The sequence below is a fragment of the Aquarana catesbeiana genome, linkage group LG10 (genome assembly GCF_042186555.1).
Source record: "Aquarana catesbeiana isolate 2022-GZ linkage group LG10, ASM4218655v1, whole genome shotgun sequence".
NCBI lineage: Eukaryota > Metazoa > Chordata > Amphibia > Anura > Ranidae > Aquarana > Aquarana catesbeiana.
Window position 1 is genome coordinate 109,821,658 of NC_133333.1, and position 26,796 is coordinate 109,848,453.

Genomic DNA, 26,796 nt, shown 5'->3' on the forward strand with positions numbered 1-26,796 from the left:
AATCCATCATCGGAAAATGGAAAGAGTATGGCACAACTGCAAACCAAAACATGGCCGTCCACCTAAACTGACATTCCGGGCAAGGAGAGCATTAATCAGAGAAGCAGCCAAGAGGCCCATGATAACTCTGGAGGAGCTGCAGAGATCCACAGCTTAGGTGGGAAAATCTGTCCACAGGACAACAATTAGTCATGTACTACACAAATCTGGCCTTTATGGAAGAGTGGCAAGAAGAAAGCTATCGTTGAAAGAAAGCCATAAAAAGTCCCATTTGCAGTTTGTGAGAACATGTAGGGGACACAGCAAACATGTGGAAGAAGGTGCTCTGGTCAGATGGGACCAAAATTGAACTTTTTGGCCTAAAAGCAAAATGCTATGTGTGGCCAAAAACTCTGCACATCACCCTGAACACACCACCCCCATCATGAAACATGGTGGTGGCAGCATCATGTTGTAGGGATGCTTTTCTTCAGCAGGGACAGGGAAGCTGGTCAGAGTTGATGGGAAGATGCATGGAGCCAAATACAGCGCAATCTTAGAAGAAAACCTGTTAGAGTCTGCAAACTGCAAAGACTGAGCCAGAGCTACAATGGAATGGTTTAGATCAAAGTATATTCATGTGTTAGAATGGCCCAGTCAAAATCCAGACCTAAATCCAATTGAGAATCTGTTGTAAGACTTGCAAATTGCTGTTCACAGACGCTCTCCTCCAATCTGACAGAGCTCGAGCTATTTTGCAAAGAAGACTGGGCAAAAATTATACTCTGTAGCTGTGAAAAGCTGGTAGAGACATACCCAAAAAGACTTGCATCTGTAATTGCAGCAAAAGGTGGTTCTAAAAAAGTTGTGACTCAGTGGGGCTGAATACAAATGCACACCACACTTTTCACATATTTATTTGTAAAAAAAATTGAAAACCATTTATCATTTTCCTTCCACTTCACAATTATGTGCCACTTTGTGTTGGTCTATCGCATAAAATCCCAATAAAATTGGGTTATTGCTTTTGTTAATCCATTTTCTTACCCACCATATCGGGTGACAATATATAAATTTTGCCTTTACTAACTGGACACTGTCAAAAAGAGAAGGGAGTAGGTAGTGGAGGGAGGCAGGGAAACAAAGGGAGGGGCAGTCTTTTTGGATGTTCTTCTGCTGGCTATCGTTGGGGCCCTTTAAGAGCGTCAGTGCACTTAATGACAGTTCTAGTTAACCTGCATGCAGTGAGGGAAAAAGTACATTATAGTCTTGGCACAGGTTGAGGGGTGGATGTGGTTTAGGTTCAGTAAAGGTTCGGTATAATGTGGTATAGAGTTGGTATAGGTGAGTTGGTATAGGTGCAGTATAGATGCAATATGGATATGGTTTGGATGCTGAAAAGGGTTGGCATAGGGGCAGTATGGTTGTGACTTAATATTGTCTCTCTAGTGACTCAAATCCTGATAAAAGTGTAAATTGTGGGCGATGAGCTCTCTCACCAGTTCCCAGGATGCTGATGTGGACACTTGCTGTAGAAGGGGGCCCCCTCAGTGTCTCCCTGAAAGCCTTTGGTGATCAGCAGTGCAGGATCTGTGATGTGGGTGGTGCTGTCCTGCCCCAAGTGTCCCCACTCTCAGTCCTTGGCATAAAGACCCAGAGTTTTCTGGGGCGGTGTAATAAGAATCCTCTCTCTACTCATCCTGCTGTCCAGGGCACACTGAAATCTGTATTTCAGAACGTTAGTTTCTGTATTACAAGGTGCCATGTCGGACTACAGTTCCCAGGATTCCATGTACCTTGCATTGAAGTCTATATGGTTGTTGGCCTTAGCTCTCCTCCTGCTGGCCAGAGGAAAGTGGTGCAGCATAATATTAGTATAAGAATCTACTAGAAAATGAAGCATAAATGGACTTTCACTGTACCCCATGAACCAATACAACAATTTAAAAATAAAATACATTTTTTACAAAATTCATCATTTTTAAAACCAACATACTGTACATCAGTATGAAAAGGTAAAATAAAAAAAAGCGATGCATTATTTATTTTACCTTTTCATGCCAATGTATGTTGGTTTTAAAAATTAAGAGTTTTGTACATTTTTACGAAGATTTATAATACACTTATTCCATTCGTCAGTAGAACGGATATATTTCATTCAGATTCCCATTTTTGCATGTAAAGCATTTTGTCCTGTGAGTTGGAGTTCACTAAATTATAATATAGTCTGAAATAATAATAAACATATTATTTCGTAAACTGTAGAGGGATCCATAACTTTTGTTATAAGACTTATTCACACAATAAGTGTAGCCATCCACTGGTTAATCGGTCTTCACTGGAAATCCACATTATTCCCTATTACTCAATTGAAAGCAAGAGTGAACACAATCAATCTTATGGAAAAATAATTATATAATACTTCACAGTTCTTTGAAAAAAAAAAATATATGGGATCCCTGGTTTAGACACACTGACATTCTTTTTCAACCTATAGTTAATTAATCTCAAATTATTGAAGATTCCTGTTGAGAATTTATAATACAAATACTTTACAATTATAATATACCATTTATATGGTTAGAAATATTATTTTATCCGTTATATAATACTCTTTACAATATTGTATGAGTAATACAATTCTTATTACAAGTTCTTCTTATATTTTGTATTTATCTCCTTTCTATTGAAAAAAAAAATGTTATTTCAATAATCCCTATACTACATGCATACAATGTATTTTCCACTGTATTTTTGAAGTACAATATCTTGTACCACTATATTTTTCTAAATAAAAAGTTTGTATACAAAAATAAAAATAAAGAGTTTTGTAATAAAATAGTGTTTTATTTTGTAAATTGTGTATTGGTCCAAGGGGTTACAAAAAAGTCCATTTATGTTCCATTTTCCAGTATATTCTTAAGGGTAACTCAACTATACTCCCCTTTGACACAATTGGAGGCCTTTGCTATGTAAGTAATGTTTTATTTCCAGATTGTTCACTGGAATTTGCATGTTACAAAAACACCCTGTTACATAGTTACATCGGTAGACCCAAGTCCATCCAGTTCAACCTGTGTTTGCTCAGTGCCTTTGCCTTATTTAGCATAAATCCTAGTTGGGTGGGATATATTATAGGATACAAGATTTTTACTTTTGTCATTAGCAAAGAGATGGAACGACAGGAGTCATTGAGACAAGAGTTTTTGCCTTTATTTGGAATTACCTCTACAATGGCTTCATACACTGAGTCCAACAAAAAGCATGATTCTAGAGCAGTATTATGAAGACTTAGGAGTGGGGTAGATTTACAATGTTTAAATAGCTCAATTGGAACACCATCAGGAGATTTACAGTTAGCGAAACAATGCTTCCTGTTCTAGAATTTCAACAGAAAGTGGGAACGAATCTCTACAAAGTGAAAGTAATTCCCATCTTAGACAGTTGTCAATAAAACAGATGTCCCCTCTAAGCCCTGAAGAAAACAGCTAGGGTATTTGAAACACAATGATTACAGAAAAACAGAGTGTCTCTTCAACACTTTATTCCTAAAAATAATATCTAAGTATCAATCTCAACCTGAGCCCATACACTTAACCCTTTCAGTAACACACAAAAAAAGCAGAACTTAATCCTTAAAATTAAAACTTAACACTTGAACTGAGCCTAAACAAGAATAAAAAAAATAATTTGCTCATTGAGAACACTTTGGAAATTGTTTCTTCTTGGTGCATTTCAGACTGACTACTGTTGCATGGGGTATTGTATTAAGCAGAGCACGACTGATTTGTAGGTATGGAAGTGAACTTGTCCCATTGCCCACGCAGGGAGAAGTAACCAGTTGTCTTTCTCCAGTTCTAGATACCGAAATTTCAGAGGGCTTTCTAACATGAGCTGAGGTAGTATATCATATTTACTTGTTTTACTTTTTTTTTTTTTTTTTTTTTTACATTTGTTGCATTACTTCTTGGTTTCCAGGCCTAGGCAAATGATGTCATAAATACCAGGAGTCTTCAAAAAGAGAAGAGGGTTTTTATTTTTAGCTAAACACACTCTCCTGCCTGCATGCCTGAGCTAATGGCAGATGGATTCTATGACGTAAATGCTACATGAATCATCTCCCCCCTACTCAAGATGGCCATGGACAGAGGGGTGTTTTTCAAAGTGATTTCTCAGCAAAATAAAGCATGGAGACATGGATGGTTGTGGAAGTTTGCTTTGAATGAAAGTGGAAGGTGGGGCAAAATTCCCCCACCATCCACATATGGGACAGTGGCAGACCAAAAATGGATTAAAAAAAATAAAACAAATATATACACATTATGTTTAGATGTCAAATGTACTTACCTATAATTGATTAAAAGTGTTTTTCAATGGTCCTGGCACGAGTCAGTAGCTATAAAAGAAAAGAAAATGCGTCATTACTGGAAGCAGTCGGCGGGGATTCAAGAAGAAGCAGGTACCGCCCTCCCTCTCTTGTCGTGGCTTGAGTTATGTCCATACTTATTGCTTTTTGTCCATTACTTATGAAATGGGACTTTGAGTTTGTTAGCTTGAGCTTGAAATGGCTGAGCTAAATATGCTGTTGGTATAATTTAAAAGATGGCATTACATTATATGCTTTTAATAAAAATTTAATACCTATAATAGAAGGCCGCAGCCAATTGAATCCACAAAGAAAAACTGAGTCCAGTGTTATATTATTTATATATATAAGTTAAAAGGATGTATATGTTCTGTCTACTGTCCCATATTAAAAATTAATTAAATAACGTTTTTGGCTTGTGGTGCTGAGATGCAGTGTAGTTCTGCTTTAATTTTTTTGTCCCCAGGAGTCATTGAGGCCTAGATGCCAAGGCCAAATTTAACAGGGTCAGTATGTGTTGGTTAGCTTGACAATAACTATGGGGTTGATTTACTGAAACTGAAAAGTGAAAACTCTGGTTTCTATGCAGAGCTGCACCAATCAGCTTTCATTTTTTTTCGTCAAAGCTTAATTGAACAAGCTGATGTTAGAAGCTGATTGGCTACCATGCACAGCTGCACCAGATTTTGCACTCTCCAGTTTTAGTAAACCAAACCCTATGCCCAGGTTCACACTGAGCTGCGGGAATGAAGCAGTGCAAGTTCAGCTGAACTCGCACGATTTCACGTCTGCATGTCAGTCCCGATTTCGGCTGTGATTTCAGAGACATCTGTGCAGGTTTCTGCACAGATGTCAAGGTAAATCGCAGCCCAAAATCAAAAAAAGTAGTACAGAAACTTCTTTTTGAAATCGGTGTGGCACCGCAACTGCAGCGTTGCACTGATTGGGACAGTGCCATTGCCGGGAATTGCCGACGATTTGACATGTCAAATCATACCAATGTGAACCAGGACTAATTTGCCCATGTAAATATGAATTATATATATATATATACATACATACATACACACACAGACACACACACATATATACACACACACACACACACACTGCAATCTACAGACTGCAAACTTAAATTATTATATTCTGAATAAAGCCCTCTGGTTGCATGTGATCACTACGTCATAGCTATCATAATAATCACACGATCATTGAACCACTCTAAATGGTTCCTGATTGTTAGTGGGATTTCAAAGGTGTCAGTTTATGACACCAAACTATGCAGTGGAATAACCTCCTTACAGGATGTCTCCAATTTACAAGCCAAACTCAATGCACTAATTGGGCGACTATGTGGCAGATGAGGTTTAATGTAGATAAATGTAAAGTTATGCACTTAGGGTAAGAATATGCATGCATCATACATACTAGGGGGAGTACAACTGGGGGGATCCATAGTGGAGAAGGATCTTGGGATTTTGGTAGATCATAAGCTCAATAGTAGCATGCAATGCCAAGCTGCGGTTTCCAAAGCGAGCAGTCCTTTCTTGTATTAAGAGAGGTATGGACTCCAGAGAGTGAGAGATATGATTTTGCCTCTGTACAAATCATTAGTAAGACCTCATCTGGAATATGCAGTTTAGTTTTGGGCATCAGTTCTCAAAAAGGATATGGGGGAACTGGAGAAAGTGCAAAGAAGGGCATTCAAACTGATAAGAGGCATGGAGGAGCTCAGCTATGAGGAAAGATTAGAAGAACTGAATTTATTCACTCTTGAGAAGAGGAGATTAAGGGGGGATATGATCAACATGTTCAAATATATAAGGGGTCCATATAGTGAACTTGGTGTTGAGTTATTCACTTTACGGTCAACACAGGAGGACAAGGGGGCACGCTCTACGCCTAGAGGAAAAGAGATTTCAAATACGGAAAGGTTTCTTCACAGTAAGAGCTGTGAAAATGTGGAATAGACTCCCTCCAGAGGTGGTTCTGGCCAGCTCAGTAGATTGCTTTAAGAGAGGCCTGGATTCTTTCCGAAATGTACATTTTTTTTTTTTTTTATCTTTTTATTTGAAAAAATTTTTCATTACAACAAACAAATAATAAAGGAACGAGAGACATCATCTTGAATAAGAACACATTAACACCATCCTCCTATCCATACATTATTATCCTTCCAATGTGTGCCAATTCAAATCGCCCATAGGCAGAAAGCTTCAAGAATAATTTCTTCCTTTTTCCCCCCGTTCACTCCCCCCCCACCCACCCCCCATCATACGCCTCACCATACATTTTATTATTTGTTAAACCAACCCCCCCCCCATGCCATCCGCATAGCCAGTATAGCCCAGAGTTCTTTTAACTTGTACCCAAGCCTTAACCATCATCTGGGTAGTGGAGCACTTGGTACCAAATGAATCTGCCTCTAGTGCCTCTACAATCGTGTCATGTCTGATATCATTCAGCAAGACACTACCGCCCATTCCTTCATCCCTTGGCCTATTACTACCTCCCATTTGTTGCAGTTGGGATGCCAGAAAGTATCCTCGCGGGTCCGGTACTGCCAGGCCGCCCTTCGCCTCTGGCTGTCGCAACGTCCGCAAACCGATCCTAGCCACCCCATTTTTCCAAATAAGTTCTCTAAACACACTGTCTATTTTTTTAAACCAGTGCTTGGAAATCCACACAGGAGAATTCTGCAAAACATATAAAATTTGGGGTAGCCAGACCATCTTGATCAGGTTGCAGCGTCAGGCAACCGAGAGGGGCAGGCGTTCCCACACCAAATGTACATAATATAACTGGGTACTGATATTGATAGGTAAATTTGATCCAGGAAAAATCCGATTGCCTCTCGGGGGTCAGGAAGGAATTTTTTCCCTTGCTGTAGCAAATTGAATCATGCTTTGCTGGGGTTTTTCACCTTCCTCTGGATCAACTGTGGGTATAGGATTGGGTATATGGGATTGTATGATATTTTTTATTTATTTATTTTTATGGTCGAACTAGATGGACTTGTGCCTTTTTTCAACCTGACCAACTATGTAACTATGTAGTTTAGACAGCTGGCACTTGATCACAGTGTTAGCTGGTAGCTGTCAGGGGGATGACATTAAAGGGGTTGTAAACCCTCCTGTTTTTTTCACCTTAATGCATCCTATGCATTAGGGTGAAAAACCCATGGGGGTTTACAAAAAACTTCTGAACCACTGAACGGCCCCCCAGCATGCCTGTTTGTTCCCTCGGCGGAAATGCGCTCACCTTTTCTGCCCGGGGTTCTCAATTCTTGATTGAATAGATTGATAGCAGCGCAGCCATTGGCTCCTGCAGCTTTCAATCAAATCCAATGATGCGGGTGTCGGGTGGGGAAGGGCCGAGTCTGGCATTCTGTGTCTATGCACGCAAATACTTTACTTGGGAGCGCGCCCACAATGTAACCCCCAGGGGGTTTACCGATGAGAGGAGGAGCCACGAGCGCAGCCGGGGGACCCCAAAAGAGGAGGATCGGGGCCACACTGTGCAAAACCAACTGCATAGTGGAGGGAAGTATGATATGTTTTTTTTTTTTTTTTTTTTTAAATAACAAACAAAGGTTTACAATCACTTTAAATAATGTATCCTCAGTTTGGAGCATTGTGCTGAGGAACATTTATACAACGTATACAGATTGCCAGTGAAAAAGGGTTAAAGGGAACTTTTACTGAACGCAATAAACACCTCCACCCTCATAAAGTTTTTCACACTGACAGGCACAATTACCAACACACAGCACATATGACAATAAAAAATCCAGGCAAATACACCCTGACCTGGACACATTTACTATGTTACTTCCAATTCTCGTAATAGAAGTTTTAGACTGGACAGCAAGTGGGCCAGTGGCTTGCCATGGGGCAGCGCCATGGGGCAGCTTGTGAAATCTGGAGCTTACAGAATTACCCGGCACACAGCACAGAGCGGAGAGAAAGAAAATCAATGTATTTATATTTCCCTGGCTGTCAGTTTCCACTCTCTGCTAAATGCAGTGTCCTCACAGATGCTCTTTCCTGCAATAACAAGTATGACGTCTTTCGTTGCTGTGGAGACGCTGTTATGATTAAAAAAAAAAAACTATCGTGTCACTGATTTTTCTTTTCTGGTGATTCAGTAAACAAACCTTTTTAACCATAAGTGTTTGTTTTAACTGCACACTTAACACATGCATAATGATGATTACATTGGCAGTCAATTTGTCCTTTTACATTGCACATAAACTTGCCACAAAATCATTTTTTTTCTTTTCTTTAAGCCCTACGTTCAGTTTTGTAACTGGTTGTCCTTTTTCCAAACAGATCTATTAGAGTTACATAAGTGACATGCTTCCAAAAGTCATGGGGACAACGCATCCAAAAGGGAGGCGAGGACACAAATATCCCAGAGGCCATTTCTAAACTGGTTTTTAAAGGTGCAGCCTGCAGGGGGGATCTTTCAGATCCAGGCTTTAATACCCAATGAGTCAGTGACCTGAAATAAACATGCTTCAGTGACGTTTAAAGAGTCTGAACGCCTGGTCTATAGGTGACAAAGATCCTAAGGTGATGTCTACGGGTCTGCAAGCATCTCTTGCACTTAAATGCCCTGTACACACAATCGGACATTCCGACAACAAAATCCATGGATTTTTTCCAAAGGATGTTGGCTCAAACCTGTCTTACATACACACGGTCACACAAATCTTGTCAGAAATTCTGAACGTCAAGAACGCGGTGACGTACAACAGGTACGAAGAGCCGAGAAAAATGAAGTTCAATAGCCAGTGCGGCTCTTCTGCTTGATTCCGAGCATGCGTGGAACTTTGTGCGTCGGAATTGTGTACACATGATCGGAATTTACGAGAACGGATTTTGTTGTCGGAAAATTTGAGATCCAGATCTCAAATTTTGTGTAATGGAAATTCCGATGGAAAATGTCAGATGGAGCCTACACACGGTCGGAATTTCCGACAACAAGCTCCCATCGAACATTTTCCGTCGAAAAATCCGACCGTGTGTACGGGGCAAAAGTGTGTGTGAGTGCAAACTGTTATTTTTAGTAGTTCTGGATAGAGTAGAGCAGCGTTTCTCAATTTTTTTCAGTCACGGCACCCTTTAAAAGTATGCAAAATCTTGAGGTGTCCCAGTCTAAAAAATGTAAAAGATTAAAATGTTTCTTATCAATGGAAATCCTGAGCCTGGGACAATGACAGGAAAAGTGGGCTTTAATGCCAAGCCACCTCACATACACTATATTTTCAAAAGTATTGGGACACACATGAACTTTAATTGCATCCCAGTCTTAGTCCGTAGGGTTCAATATTGAGTTGGCCCACCCTTTGCAGCTATAAATGCTTCAACTCTTCTGGGAAGGCTGTCCAAAAGGTTTAGGAGTGTGTCTATGGGAATGTTTGACCATTCTTCCAGAAGTGCATTTGTGAGGTCAGGCACTGATGTGGACAAGAAGGCCTGGCTCACAGTCTCTGCTCTAATTCTAATTCTAATCCCAAAGGTGTTCTATCGGGTTGGGGTCAGGACTCTGTGCAGGCCAGTAAAGTTTCTCCACCCCAAACCCACACATCCATGTCTTTATGGACCTTGTTTGTGCACTGGAGCGCAGTCATTTTGGAACAGGAAGGGGCCATCCCTAAACTGTTCTGATAAAGTTGGGACCATGAAATTGCCCCACACCATACTCCCCCTTCACCAAATGATTTGCACCAGTGCACAAACAAGGTCCATAAAGACATTGATGAGTGAGTTTGTGCAGGCAAAAGAAGTTCCTCCACCCCAAACTCATCAATGTCTTTATGGACCTTGTTTTGTGTACTGGTCCAAATCATTTGGTGAAGGGGGGATTAGGGTGTGGAGTTGTTTTTTTAGGGGTTGAGTTTGGCCCATTAGTTCCAGTGAAGGGAACTCTTAAGGCTTCAGCATACCAGGACATTTTGGACAATTTCATAATCCCAACTTTGTCAGAACAGTTTGGGGATGGTCCCTTCCTGTTCCAAAATGACTGCGCACCAGTGCACAAACAAGGTCCATAAAGACATGGATGAGTGAGTTTGGGGTGGAGAAACTTGACTAGCCTTCACAGAGTCCTGACCTCAACCCGATAAAACACCTCTGGGATGAATTAGAGCAGAGACTGCGAGCCGGGCCTTCTCATCCACATCAGTGCCTGACCTCACAAATGCACTTCTGGAAGTGCAGATTCTGTTTTCTGTTAGGTTTTTACAGCCAGCTACCACTAAGCACTGGCATCATGTTCCATGGTGAGGCCGACCAGTCTAGGAGGACTCAGAGAGTCCTGCTCAGTTGTTGTCACTCTCTAGAAGCTCACATGGCTTGCGGCAGGCAGAGACCTGTGGGTGAGAGCTAGGTGTATGATATATGCAATATAATTGCATATTTTATATTGCGATCCTCACCCTCTGGAGCTCTGTCACATTAGCCAGCTCTTCTTAGGACATGAGGCCTGGCGGCCCCGGCCCACTAGACAAATTCCCGGTGTGCCCTATGTCCAGTCCGGGCCTGCTCCCAACACGTCTGAGCTGTCAACGACACCTTTTGATCATGGGCTGTGATCATATAAGCGCTGTGAAAGCCAATTACAGCGGTCACATAATAGAGAAGCCACGCCACCTCCTGGATATTAAAGCCCACTTAAGGGGCCACTGAAAGGTGGCATTAAGGGGTTAAGACAGTAAAAGTGGAGGCTGTTTGTACAGTGTCTATAATCTATGGCTGAGATTGCTGACTTTTCTTTGTTTGTTGCCTGCCTGTCATGTTTGAGTGGTTTGAATACCTCCTAAGGCACAGACCCATGACAGTCAGTGTATAATCATAAAAATAAATAAAAAAAATAGCAGGAAAAGACACAGAATTTATTACAGAAGACATACAGATTCTCTTTTGGCATAAAAAAACCTACCTGATAGCATTTTTGACACTAGAGTTTAGGTCACCTTTAAGAATAATAACTTTTTATTGAATAATGTCACAAATCTTATTTTCTTTTAAAGGGGATTGCCCTGCAAGTATGGTCTACAAAAATGTTGTGCCTTCATTTAAAGTGGTATTAAACCCAAAAGGAAAACTGTAATATTTTGCAGCTTACCAGTCATTAGATGTGGTGGCTGCATTACTTTTCTTTTTTTCCCCTTTCTGTTTTCACCTGGTAATCTGGCAAGTAACACATCTCCTGTATTAGAGTGCCCCCACTCTGGATGAAGGAGCACAGGGGCACAGCAGGCAGCAGCATTATTAGTCTGGTGGGAGGGGAGTGTAAGATGTACTAGCAGATTGAAATACACTAACAAATTGAAACCAAACTCTAGCCCACACTTTATAATCGGTTACCGAAAACTGTTTTTTTTTCCTTTTGGGATAAAGATCTTACATGAATAAATAAAAGCTGAATATTGTAAGCACCCCTGTTAGCAGTAAATGGTTTGTCTCATCCCTGTAATCTGATAAATGTGGAAGAGAGTTTGCTCTTTTGAAAAACAATAGACTTACTCACTGGATCACCACATGAAAATAGATGAAAAAAAAAGACAAAACAAGTGCTGCAAACACCACATCTAAGAATGGTAAGTTGCAATAAATTAAATGTTTGCTTTTGGGTTTAATGCTGCTTTAACTTAGATAAAAAGCTAGGCCTCGGCTATTGTAGTCCAGTTAGCCTGACTTCTGTTATTATACAGGATTTATATAGCGCCAACAGTTTACGCAGTGCTTTGCAATATAAATAGGGAGACAGTACCGTTACAATACAATAAAATACAAGAGGATTAAGAGGACCCTGTTCATAAGAGCTTACAATCCAATAGGGTGGGGCAGGTGGTACAGAACGTTAAAACTGTGGGGGATGAGCTGATGGAAGTGATAAAAGATTAGTTGGAGGGGTGATAGGCTTCCCTGAAGAGATGAGTTTTCAGGACTTGTTAAAAAGGCAGCCAGAATAGGAGATAGCTGGACAGATGGAGGTAGAGAGTTCCAGAGTATGGGAGAGGCTCTGGAGAAGTCCTGGAGACGAGCATGGGAGGAGGAGACAAGGGGGCTTGAGATCAGGAGGACTTGAGAGGAGCGGAGAGGATGATTTGGGTGATATTTGGAGACAAGGTTGTTGATGTAGCTCGGGGCAGAGTTGTGAATGGCTTTGTATGTTAGTATTTTAAATTTAATTCACTGGGCAATCGGAAGCCAGTGTAGATTGGCGGAGAGGGGTGGTGGATACTGAGCAGTTGGTAAGGTAGATGGGTCTGGCAGCAGCATTCATGAGCAAACTATTTGAAAGTATTCAGGGACAATATACAAAACACGTGGTAAAAAAAAAAAAAATCTAGTGAGATAATCGGCATGTAAGGTAATGCTTAAATAATGACATCAATTTTTATGAGGAGGTATGTAAAAATCTGGATGTTGTACATGCTTTTGAAGTAACATATATTGATTTGCTGAGAATGTTCTTTATTATATTAACCCGATACAGAAGCTCTTTATAATAACCTGGTATATGGTGACATATTAAAGAAGCATTATAGCAAAATGATAGCACGGGTACTTAAAGTGTACCTAAAACCAAAATGTGTATTTGTTTTCGTTTCGGATGGCACGTGGAAGGTCTGACAGCTTTTAGTTACTATCTGTGCGTTGAGCAAATTCACATTTGTTGAAGTGACCAAAATCCAAAGTTGTCACTGGAACAGGAACGGAGGGATATCTTTCAATGGGAGCACTTGTGCAGGTGACAACAGACTAGGATGGGATTATTTTTTAACTTTGAAAGGATTTCCTTCTTTTTTCCCGTTGTGTCTACAGGACAGAAAATTAAGAGAAATCTTTCCAATTGGACAAAGATGATATAAAAAGTGATAGGGATTTTATACACTATCCAAAAATGAAAAAAGTCTTTAGATGTACTTCAACTGGCAAATCAAATGTAAAAGAAAACTATATACTGCCCTCTTCTTTTGAAAATGCTAGTTGCTTAGATGATCTGAGGCTTTCTGATTTATTGACCCAAAGCCTGCAAGCGAATCAGAAATTAATTTTTTATTCTGGCTTTGCTTTCTGCTTGTCTGCTCCTGGTCATTGAATTAAAAAGTAATTCCACTTTTGTTGAGAAAAAAAAAATTCCCCATCAATGTATATTACAGGGATTTTAACAAACGTTATTGCAGATTCCTACCTGTTTCTGCTTGGAAGAAAAAGCTTTTTTTATGTCAATTTGCAGAGTATATGGGACTTTATGGGAGTGATTTTTTCATTACTAATCGGCTGAGCCACTTGCAGGGCTCTAACAGGGAGAGTGGCAGAATCCTTTAGAAGTAATTAACCCTTTGGGAATATCTCCCCAAAATGACTTTTTAATTGCAGAGGATGCCTAAACTCTGACTTGTATCTGTGCAGACTTCTAGTAAAATCAGTGATCCAAGCACGCAAGCGGGAAGTGATATTCTATGTACAGGTTGCATTACATTGAAGTTCACATAAAATTAGAGAGCTGCAGATTGAAAAGGAAAAGGTAATTTTAACAATTAGTATACATAAGTACATATGGTGGCAGCAAAAGAAAAGAATATATATATATATATATATATATATATATATATATATATATATATATAAAATATATATATGTATATATATTAATAATATTGAGTTGTAGTTCCAACATAAACTAAAAGTAGTTTAACTAGATCAATTGTAGCATGGATCTAACTACTCAAAAGATTGCGTCATACATTGTATAAGAGGAGATAAAACCAACTTAATATAAGATGATCTCAGATTTAAAAAAAAAAAAAAAAAACACTTACATTATCATCAAGAGTATAGTTTTTAAATAAAAATTTAAAAAAAAGAAATCATTTGTTATAGAATCTAAAATCTTATACTACATATTGGAACTATGTATAATTGGTATAAAGATAACCAAGGAAATAAAAGTTCTGCTACCAGAACTATATAAAGAGTAAAGTGAAAGAGGAGATAGAGAGAATAGGGGGGAAAGCAGAAGAGAGAAAGAAGATAAAAGAAAAAGTAATCTTTAGGTAGGAGAAAAAAAAGATAGGGAAGAAAGAAATGAGAGGTAGTAGGGGTCCTCGGGGTAGTACATGGTAATAAACACATACCATGAATGCAAGGAATGGAAGTGAAAAATCGAGATTACCAAGGTCTTAGTAGGGAAGCATCAAAATTGGAAGGCAAAAAGTGAGTCACCCAGGGATTCCATATATTCTCAAAGTTGGATATTTTATCTTGAGTTATAGCCTCTGTTTTGGCATGGATTATTGCTTGATTGACTCTATTTTTAGTTTCAGCAATTATTAAGGATGAGGATTTCCACGCTTTGGCAATTGTTTTGCGGCTGTAGTGATCTGTAATAGGAGTTTGAGTTGGCGGTAGGAGAGAGTGGTCGGTTTTAAGTTTAAAAGTGCTATTGTAAGATCAGGATTGATAGGGATTTCAAACAGTGTTGAAATCATAAGAAATACTTTCTAGAAATTCTTTGCTACCGAGCAATCCCACCAAGTATGAAGATGTGATCCAAGATCACCACAGCCACGAAAACAAGATGGAGAATAATTTGGAGCATATTTCGCAATTCTGACAGGGACCAAATACCACCGTGTGAGTATTTTGTAATGTGTCTCTAAGGGAGCTATGTTTTGTGAGGATGACTTAGTTGTGATCCAAAGCTTATCCCAATCGGCTGCTTCCAATGAAAACCCAAGATCCATCTCCCACTTAGGCCCCTTTCACACTGGGGCGGTTTGCAGGCGCTATTTCTCTAAAAATAGCGCCTGCAAACCGACCCGAAACAGCCGCTGCTGTGTCTCCAGCGGTGCGCTAGCAGGACGGGAAAAAAAGTCCTGCTAGCAGCATCTTCGGAGCGGTGAAGGAGCGGTGTATATACTGCTCCTGCCCATTGAAATCAATGGGGCAGCGTGGCAATACCGCCGGCAAAGCGCCTCTGCAGAGGCACTTTGCGGTGGTTTTTAAATCTTTCTCGGCCGCTAGCGGGGGTAAAACCGCCCCGCTAGTGGCTGAATACTGCCGTTAAAACGGCGGTTACTGCCGACACACCTCCCGCCCCAGTGTGAAAGGGGCCTTAGCCACATATGATGGTGGGTCTGAGTTAGGTTTAGTAATGAGTGTAAAGAGTTGACATAAGTCCCTTAATGTGTGGGTCACGTTTACATATATTTTCAAAGCACGTTAAATTTATCTAAATGAATTCTTCCTTGTATATGGGGCATAAAAATGTTTTTTAATCTGAAGATATTGAAAGAGCTCTGAATTAGGAAGTTTGTGACTTTCACACACTGTAAGTCAGGGAAAGCTTCGGATGAAGCAGAGGATGCTAGTTCACAGAGTTGAGTTAAATTAGTGGAGGTCCAGGCTTTAAAAGATTTAGGGGAAGACCAAGCAGGATAGAAAATTGGATTTTTAAGAAATGATAAAAGAGGTACAGAGGGAGATTGTAGTCCATTTACTAATGTAAATTTATCACAAATGTCTAGTGTATGTTTAGTTATAGGATTATTGAGTTTTTTTATGGTTGGAGGAATTGGACCATACAAGGTTGGTTATTGAAAGTGGATTGCAATCTATTGATTCCAGCGCAACCCACAGTGAAATTTCATGTTTTGCGTGATATTTAGGGATATGGGCCAATTGAGCTGCATGGTAATAGGTGGTAATATTAGGAAACCCTAGTCTCCCTTTGGGCTTTGGAAGGTAAAGAGCGTGTTTGAGCAGACGGGGTTTCAAGGAGCCCCAAACAAAAGTTAATGCCTTACGTTGTAGTATTCTGAGAAAGTATGCTGGGATAGGAAAAACTCGAAAAAGATAAAGAATTTTGGGCAGTATAGACATCTACCTATCCAAGATAATGGTAGAGAGGACCATTGTGTCAGAAGATTAGATATTTGATGCAAAATTGGAGGATAATTGGCAGTGAAAATGTCAGAGAGATTGGGTGTGAGAGTTATCCCTAGGTAAAGAAGGCGTGACGTGGACCATGAGAAAGGGAGGGATGTTTGTGCCTGTTGTAAAATATGAGGAGGTAAAGATATATTTAAGGCTATAGATTTTTGAGAGTTAATAATTAGACCAGATACATGAGCAAAGTGATCAAGTTTACTATAAGATTAAGATTAGGAGCAGAAATATATGAGGCGAAACAATGTTACTTTGTGTCGCTTTGCCTTTTGGCCACTAGGGGCGTGCGCATGCCCACAGCGTGTGCCCAACCCCGATGGGAGTGCCCGGCAGGCACGATAACAGCCGGGCTCCCGCGATTGCTCGTGACAGAGCGAGAACCGGTAAACACACAGATCCGGTTCTTTCAAGGGAGAGGAGACAGATCGTGTGTTCATACTATGTATGAACACCAATCTCTCTCTCTTCCTAGACAGTCCCATCCCCCCACAGTTAGAAACACACATAGGGAACACAGTTCACCCTTTGAGCGCCCCCTAGTGTTAATCCCTTCCCTGCCAGTGACATTTGCACAGTAATCAGTGCATTTTTATAGCACTGATCGCTGTATAATTGTCAGTGGTTTCAAAAATGTGTCAAAAGTGTCCAATCTGTCCGCCATAATGTCGCAGTCCAGGTAAAAAAAAAAAAAATTGCAGATCGCCGCCATTACTAGTAAATAAATAATTAAAATGCCATAAATCTATTACCTAATTTGTAGAAGCTATAACTTTTGCGCAAACCAATCAATATATGCTTATTGTGATTTTTTTTTTTACCAAAAATATGTAGAAGAATATATATTGGCCTAAACTGAGGAAAAAATTAGTTTTTTTGATATTCATTATAGCAAAAAGTAAAAGCGTTTTTTTTCAAAATTGTCGCTCTACTTTTGTTTATAGCGCAAAAAATAAAAACTGCAGAGGCGATCAAATACCACCAAAAGAAAGCTCTATTTGTGGGAAAAAAGGACATCAATTTTGCTTGGGTACAGTGTCGCACGACCGCACAATTGTCGTCAGTTAAAGTGGCGCAGTGCCAAATCTCAAAAAATGGCCTGGTCATTGAGCAACCAAATCTTCTGGGGATGAAGCGGATATCATCAGCAAATAGGCAAAGAAAGGTAATTTTTAATAACATTCAATGACAATATTGTAAGGGCTGGGCCCAGCCCTTCCTTCTCTGAGCTGGCTGCTCAGCTGTTGGCTAATTTCCAGCTCCTATCTCTACACAGTGACTCACCTGTTGATGATCCTGCTCATCAGTCCTGCCTACTTAAGCCGTCCAGTCCAGATGATCTCTGCCTTCGCCTTGGTCACATCTCTAGAGACGCTCTCCTATGTTCCTGTTAAAGACTTGCTTGGCTGACATTCCCTCTGCCTCCAGATCCTGCTTGCTGTTCTGTTCTCCCTGACGTTTTGGCTTGTCTGACTATCAGTTCCGGTTTCTGAAGTCTGGCTATGTTTTGAGTACGTTTACTCTGTTTACCTTTTTTTATTATTATTAAACAAGTGTGATTTAACTGTACTTCTGTCTCAGTCTGATTCATGGTTTCATGGATTGGTAACCAATCACAGCAGGTCACATGAGAGTTGTAAACAACTGATGGCTTCCTTTCATGCCATCCATTGTGTATAATCGTGTTGCTAGCTGCGATTGGTCACACTGATCACATGGTACAGAAAGGGCCAATCACAGCCCATCTGTACCATATAATTAGATGTGATCAATCACAGCTAATCACAACAAAATAGAATGAATGAATCAGTTTCATTCAGTAAAAATGGTTGCTTATCCCAGTGAAATTCACTGGTATAAACAATCATAATGTGTAAAATAAAAAAAATAAAAAGTCCTTACTATGGCAACACTGTATTGCTGGTATTTTTTTACATACTGTCACTAGTCAATGTCCCTGATCACCACCACACCCATTATATGGAAATGCTGTACTGCACTGGTGACAGTATGTACATTTTTTTTTTTTTAACCACTTGACCTCTTGAAAATTTACCCCCTTTCATGATCAGGCCATTTTTTGCGATACGGCACTTTGTTACTTAAACTGACAATTGCGTGGTCATGCCACACTGTACACAAATAACATTTATGTCATTTATTTTTTCCCACAAATAGAGCTTGCTTTTGGTGGTATTTGATCACCACTGCGTTTGTAATTTTTTGCGCTATAAACAAAAAAAAACAAAAAAACTGTCAATTGTGAAAAAGAAAAAAAAAAAAGATTATATTTTTTCTTTCTGCTATAAAACACATCCAATAAAGAGGAAAATGTTATACTTACCTGACGGAAATTTTCCTTTCCTGATGCAAAGCATGACAGCATATACGTATGGGTAGGCTCCACCCCCTGCCCTATTCCAGGACCAGTTATACTATATAAGTAAGTCTCCCCCCTGCAGGCAGCATTCTCGTAACTTGGTATTGCTGCAAAGCCCTTTCAGGAGGGACCTATATGCTGTCATGCTTTGCATCAGGAAATGAAAATTCCTGTCAGGTAAGTATAAAATTTTCCTCTCTTTCCTCACACAGCATGACAGCATATACGTATACATATAAATCACTAGAGAATACGGGTGGGTAATGCTGAAGTGTTTAAGTCGAGGATTATATCTATCCCCACTAACAACTGAAATGTATTGTAGCTAAGGCCGCTGGGTCCACTTTAAAATGGGCCCCCAACATGTTGAATGTAGACCAGGTCGTAGTTTACATATTAGTTCTGGAGGGACTCCTTTGAAGTTCTGTCCATGGATGCGCAATCCATCTGGGAAAGCGGTCTCTGCCCTCAATTGATGGATTTGTCCTAGCCATCTAAGCCCCTAGACTAACTTGATCCGCACCACTGCGATTGTCTTTAATGGGTAAGGATTGTCCTCTTCTAATGCCGTTAGGCCTGAAGAGCCTATTGTTTGCTCCATGAAGAAGGGCCACTTCTATGTCTCTCTTCAATCTTGAATCTATCTCCAATGCTTGTGGTACTTCAAACACTTTAGTTTGGATATGCCAGAAGGATGATGTTCTAACCCAGATGCAATGATGCAGAACTCTGTATAGTGCTGAGGAAGAGACTAGAAACATTTTGCCTGATAATTTCAGCAACAAGGTAGTTTATGGCTTGACACTTGGATATCTGAGATCTTTCTAGATCTATTAGCCATACAAAATACTTCTTCAGTGTTACTGGCTATATTGAGGATGAATGGAGAGGTGAGACGATGTGTCCCACACTATTTGGAAGACCCCGGGGGAAAGAACAATCTGCCCAGGTCTTTCGGAATTGGTTTGCCAAGATATGCAACATGCTGTCTCTAGGCTTACTTGTATACAATTCAATCTTTACAGCAGGAAACAGGATTCCATCCTTTAAATTCTTTAGGGTTTCCTATGATCTAATATACTTGAAGTTTGGAGTAGGTGCCCTGACCTCCATAGGATTTCAAACACTAAAAGGTGAGACCTCCAGGTGAATCTTCACTTCTTGGTCTCCAGCATCTAGATATAACTTGTCTGAATTTGGAAGATACTGTTGGCCACGCCGTATGAGGTGTTGAATCTTAGGAAGGAGAATAGGAGGTTCTCAGATCTGAGACTGTACCCGCGGATATCATGGCCTGCAGGCCACCCTGCAATTATTGTCCTCATTACCACTGAAAGACTGCGGATCCTGATAAAGGATCCTGGAGACTATTAGGTTTGTTCAATATACATATTGGCTAATCTGCAGACCTAGCTGGATGTCAATGGTTTCACTGCTTCCACCTCTGGGAAGCCACCAAGGTTACTGTCAGATCAATATCCTGATAGCCTTATTTGTTGTCGATCCCTTGAATGGCTTGTTGGTTTGGAAACCATCCCTTGACATCCAACGGCTTTGTACCTTACGCCGTCTGGCAGGAAGTTCTAGGAAACCCGAACCTAAAGGGCTGGCAGACCTGACAGAGATACCTCTGACAGAAGTTGACTAGTCTTGCATTTCTTCTCAACAGCGAAGATAGGACTTCCCCATTTTGCTGAGTCTTTGCAGCATAGCTGAGGCTCTCTTTGTTGTATTTTCGGAAGGACTTCAGTCTGCGACCACTGCAACTCTGACTTTGGACACCTTGTCCTCCATTGGCATGAATACCCGACAATAGATTACGATGATTGGTATGCCTAGTAGCTGATAAGCTGAAAGATTAGCTAGCTTAGCTACCTCCCAAAAGGGACTTGTCTCCTCTGTGGAGTCACTGTTCCTGGTGCAGGAAGCAAGTCTTCCCTTACTACAAAACCAGTTAATATAGTTCCATTGGGCTGCTTGGACCACATGGGTTACTACAGGCTACTTCTTTACTCTTTTGCGATCATGGGATGCAACCAATGGAGAAGAGCTATAATTTGTTCAAGTGAGATACTTATACTGTTGCTCTCTCTGAGGGTAACTCCTGTATTCTTCAGAGATTCAGAACTGCTTCCAGGCAGGTCATTGCTGTAATGGGACTAGTTGTGATGGCTCCTCCCAATTCTATCAGAGTCTGAACTAGAACTTTTTCCAGGACCTGGAAAACATTGCGCCAGGCTGTTGCCCAAACAAGGCTCACCAGAAGTTCTTGCTCCTGCAAGACGGCCACTACTGGACCTAATATCATCAAAGTGGGATAAAAGTGGGATCAAAGTAGTGCAGGGACTACTTTGAAGTCGCACCGCTATGAACGGTACTCCTTGGAAATCATGGGGTACGATTTGTGGAAGCCAAGCCTTACTGATGGCTGGAGAGATTGATTGCAACAATGCCATATGCAGTTTTGGATCCTAATCCTCCTGTTTGTTGACCAAGTCTTACTTTTGACTAAAGAACATGCAGTCATAACCCTTGCGGAGGGAATGCAATGAGTTGGAGGAGAGGAATGAAAATTTCAATGGCTTCCTTAATGCACAGGACCTACCGCTCCTAAAGCTCAAATTTACATATAATTCTGTCAGCCGACCCTACTGGGCGACTTGGGTAGACTTGGGTTTAGGCAGACAAATAAAGATGATTATTGATTCTTTATTCTCTTCTATGGTTTTCCCAGGTTCAACCTGTCATTCAGTCTTCATTACTTTGCCTTTTGGCTATCCTCTGGTCATTGGCGATTAACATAAGGGATTAATCCTGCTTTTAGATATCACCGGATCCAACTTGAACAGTCACCACTCTGACTTAAAAGTGGTATGTGTTACTTGTGGGATGAGCCATAAGGGTTAACCAGCCACAATGGACTACCATAGTTGCCAACATTGTAAAAAAATGTACAGGGACACTTTTTTGGCTGTAGGCGGAGTGTTATTATAATTAGGGGGTGGGGTATGCCTTTCTAGGCGTGACATAGCAAAAAAGAAAAATGTGGCGAGCTATACGCACCATAAATCGGGCGTGGTTTATGTGGAAAAGTGGGCGTGGCTTATATGGGCGTGGTTCGAATGGGGGTGTGGTTAGAGTCTGAGATGAATCTGAGATGGAGAAAGAAAGGGGAAAAAAAGGGAGGGAGGGAGAGAGAAAGAAGGAAAGAAGGAGGGAAGGAAAGAGAAGGAAGGAAAGAGGGATGGAGGGACAGCAGGCCCAGATTCTACACCACAATAGAAATGTGTATTCCAGAGATTAACAAATCAGCAGATAAAGATACTCCAAACACCTGGTGTTAGAGCTTCAATCATCCCAGCACCATGGTTGTTGTGGTGTCAGGATGATTGAAGCGCATTATTACTATTATTACATTGTAATATAGAATGAAATCATTCAACTCACCATAATCCAAAATCATTGGGACCCCTGAGCGTGTCACCTGCCACGTCGCCTGCCACCAAATGCCTTTAGGTGCCCCTAGCAGAGTCCGTCCTTGCATCAGGTGCCCCCAGCAGAGTCTGTCCTTACATCAGGTGCCCCCAGCAGAGTCTGTCCTTGCATCAGGTGCCCCCAGAAGAGTCTGTCCTTACATCAGGTGCCCCCCAACAGAGTTCATCCTTACATCAGATGCCCCCAGCAGCAGAGGCCCTCCTTACAGATCTGGGTCCCTGGCAGTGGAGCCCCTCCTTACATCTGGTGTCCCCAGCAGCGGAGCCCTCCTTTACATCTGGTGTCCCCAGCAGCAGAACCCTCCTTTACATCTGGTGTCCCTGCAGCAGAGCCCTCCTTTACATCTGGTGTCCCCCAGCAGCGGAGCCCTCCTATACATCTGGTGTCCTTGGCAGCGAAACCCTCCTTTACATCTGGTGTCCACCAGCAGCAGAGCCCTCCTTACTGATCTGTGTCCCCCAACAACAGAGCCCTCCCTACTTCAGTGTCCCCAGCAGCTGGCAGCAGCGGAGCCCTCCTTACAGAGCGATCTGTGTCACCAAGAAACAGAGCCCTCTTTATTTCAGTGTCCCTGGCAGCAGCAGCGGAGCCCTCCTTACAGAGTGATCTGTGTCCCCCAGCAACAGAGCTCTCCTTACTTCAGTGTCCCTGGCAGCAGCAGCGGAGCCCTCCTTACAGAGCGATCTGTGTCCCCCAGCAGCGTGGCAGCTACAGTTCCCGGCAGTTCCCAGCTTTCTCGTGTGTGTGTGTGTGTTCAGTGGAGAGGGGAGAAGCTGATTGGCTGCCCCTCCCCTCTCCACTGAACACAAGGGGAAACAATCCTCGTGACGGCGGCGGCAGCCATCTTTTTGTAGCCCGCCGGCCGTTTTTTCCTAAAACATTCCCAGTTTTCCCGGGACAAAGGCAAAATCCCGGGAAATTAATCGGGACGAGCTGCAATCGGGACGAGGGTCCCAAAATCGGGATTGTCCCGGGAAAATCAGGACTGTTGGCAAGTATGGACTACCAGAGAAACAGCATACAGTCTTGTATCCACAGTGGCTGAACTGCATCACTGGCTACTTCATTTTCACTCTAGGATCAACCATCATAGAGAGTTTATCACTGGTCAGAGATCTGCTTTCATCTTGTCTGAGATCCTGACAGTCTGGCTACCGAAGTGAGCTCAACCGCAGGTCACAAAACACTACTTAATAGTAGTATGAACCTTCTTCATCTCCAGAATCCTTCGCTGTCCCAGGGCCTCTGCAAAGGATATTGCTCTTCTGCTGGCAGAATGACACCCCTAGCTAATCTGATGAAGCCTGTTTGGCTGGTTGCTTTTGAGGCGGAGGTAACTCATAGCTCCCAACTGTCCCTGATTTGGAGGGATCATCCCTGATTTGGAGCAGTGTCTCCCTGTCCCTCATTCCACCTCAATTGTCCCTTGGTCCAATCTATATATTTATATATAAAATGCACTTTTTATCTTTCAAAAAGTGTTTCCCAGTGCTAAACCTTTCATCCAATTTCTTAATTGCTGCATTTGTACATTTTAAAAGCTAATATAAAGGAATAGTAGTGGTAAAAAAAAGTCCTTATTGATTTAAATAACCTTTTTTTTGTTATTTCTCCTTTAAGGGGGTGTGGCAGGGAAAGTGTCCTATGCCTACATACGTTTGTTAGTAGATGTCCCTCGTTCCCATCTCAAAATGTTAGGCGGTATGCTGATGGTATATATCACACATGTGAATCTTACTGGCTGTCCATAGTGCCACTTTGTTTACTAATGCTTCACAGGTTGTGGTCTGTAAATTTGATATTCCAACATCTGGAGAAGAGAAGAGGGAAGAAGACAAGAAGCCAAGAAGCCCAGAAGCCCAGAAGTCCGGACCTCCGCTGGCAAGAGATTGGCCTGAAGACAGCGGAGGAGCCGGCCGAAGAACTGGAACACCGGGAGAAGAGGAACCGGAGGGACCCCCGAAGCCAGAGGAAGACCCCCCGGAGCTGTTTAATAAATTATTTTAAAAACCTGTGTAGTGTGTTTTATTGACACTTTTTCCCTAGGTGAATGGGTAGGGGTACCATGTACTCCATACTCATTCACATAGGGTGGGGGGCCGGGATCTGGGGGCCCTCTTATTATAGGGGGCTCCCGGATTCCGATAAGCCCCCGCCCGCAGACCACGACAACCAACGGCCAGGGTTGTTGGGAAGAGGCCCTTGTCCTCATCAACATGGGACAAGGTGCTTTGGGGTGGGGGGGGCCCCCTCCCCCAAGGCACCCCCCCATGTTGAGGGCAAGCGGCCTGGTACGGTTCAGGAGGGGGGGGGCGCTCGCTCGTCCCCACCCCCTTTCCTGACCGGCCGGGCTGCGTGCTCGGATCGGGGTCTGGTATGGATGTTAGGGGGGACCCCACACCGTTTTTTCGGTGTAGAGGGGCTTCCCTTTAAAATCCATACTAGACCTAAGGGCCTGGTATGACCCGCGGCGGGGCTCCCAAGGTGTCAATCTCGCCGATAAAAGTGGCAAGATTGACTTATATTAGCTTTTAAAATGTACAAATGCAGCAATTAAGAAATTGGATGAAAGGTTTAGCACTGGAAAACACCTTTTTGAAAGATAAAAAGTGCATTTTATATACAACTATATGAATCAGACCAAAATGAGGGACAAATGAGAGGGAAGAGGGACAGAGGGACATTGCTCCAAATCAGGGACAGTCCCTCGGAATCAGGGACAGTTGGGAGCTATGCTATCAGTGGTGCAAGCTAACAGCATACCCATAGTTTCCAACTGTCCCGGATTTCCCGGGACATTCCCGGGACTTGGACTCCATTCCCGAATTTGTGGTGTCCCGGGAAATGTCCCGAAAAATCCGGTTCTCGATTTTCGAAACCGCCGCCGCCGCCGCTAGAGGTCGGCGGCCGGCGGAGACACTGTCTCCGCCGGCCGCCATTTTATTGAAGTTCAGGAAGACGGCTGGGGGGGCTAGACGGAGCTTCTGCATCGCCGTCCACCCTCTGCCTCGCCCCGCCTCGCCCCGCCTACCCCCCGCCTCGCCCCGCCTACCCCCGCCCCGCCTACCCCCCGCCCCGCTGTCAGTCTGATATGGAAAGGGGCGGGGTTCTAGCCATGATGCTGCAGACACACTACTAGGACACTATTAGTGCCCCTGGAAGACGCAATTCTTTTGCGAAACGCAGCGTAGGGCTGAGCGGTGTCATCGCGTCACCTTCCTCTATTGTTGTACTCCAGCAGGACGGGCGGCCTGTGAACATCCGGCCGGTGTCACAGACTGCCTCTCATCAGAGGATATTTGCTTTTTATATGTGAGTGTTTACTATGTTTTTTAATAAAATACCAATTGATTTTACACTATGGGAGCCTTCTTCTGTTTCCCCTATATGATGTCTATACTCCGCTGAGGGCTGAGTGTTGCCTTTTCCCTGTGGATCCATTCGCCATACAGCCTTTACAGCAATACAGTTTCAGAGGTTCCAATCCGGTCATCATTCTAGTTCCCGAGCTATCCGAGCAGCATGACTACAATGCCCATTTAGACCCTCTCTAACGGGGGGTCATGGGGTTCCGGTAAGCGGCCAGGCACTTCATTTATGGTGGTGGACCCACACATCTGGGATTTCATTTAAATTGGACTTTTTTTGCATTACCACAGCACTTGTAGGGTGTTTTTTGTATATGGACTTTCCCCCCTTTTTTTCATATTTTCTTCAAATTAAGATATTACCCTTTTATATACACTGCTATCCTTCATGGTTTTATGTACGAATTTGATTTGCTATTTGAATATATTTCTTTTAAGGGGAAGTGGGATCAATTTTCCCATTTAACATTCAGTTTGTCACATTTATCACGTTTTCATAACATTTATTTATATATCGGCTGAGTACTCTTTTCCAGTCATATACATGTTAGTTTTTGCTTTGAGCGCGAGTCAATTTTTTTCCTACACTACTAGGACACCTCTGAGGTGAGGGGGGCGCGCGCACCGCTATGGGACACCTGATGTGAGGAGGGGGCAGTGGGGACACCTGATGTGAGGGGGGGCACTGGGGACACCTGATGTGAGGGGGGGGGCACTGGGGACACCTGATGTGGGGGGGGGCACTGGGGACACCTGATGTGAGGGGGGGGCACTGGGGACACCTGATGTGAGGGGGGGACTGGGGACACCTGATGTGAGGGGGGGCTCCACTGGGGACACCTGATGTGAGGGGGGCTCCACTGGGGACACCTAATGTGAGGGGGGGCTCCACTGGGGACACCTGATGTGAGGGGGAGCTCCGCCGGGGACACCTAATGTGAGGGGGAGCTCCGCTGGGGACACCTGATGTGAGGGGGAGCTCCGATGGGGACACCTGATGTGAGGGGGGGCTCCGCCGGGGACTCCTGATGTGACGGGGAGCTCCTCTTGGGACACCTGATTTGAAGGGGGGCTCCGCCGGGGACACCTGATGTGAGGGGGGGCTCCGCCGGGGACTCCTGATGTGAGGGGGAGCTTCGCTTGGGACACCTGATGTGAGGGGGGGCTCCGCCAGGGACACCTGATGTGAGGGGGGGCTCCGCCGGGGACTCCTGGTGTGAGAGGGGGCTCCGCCGGGGACTCCTG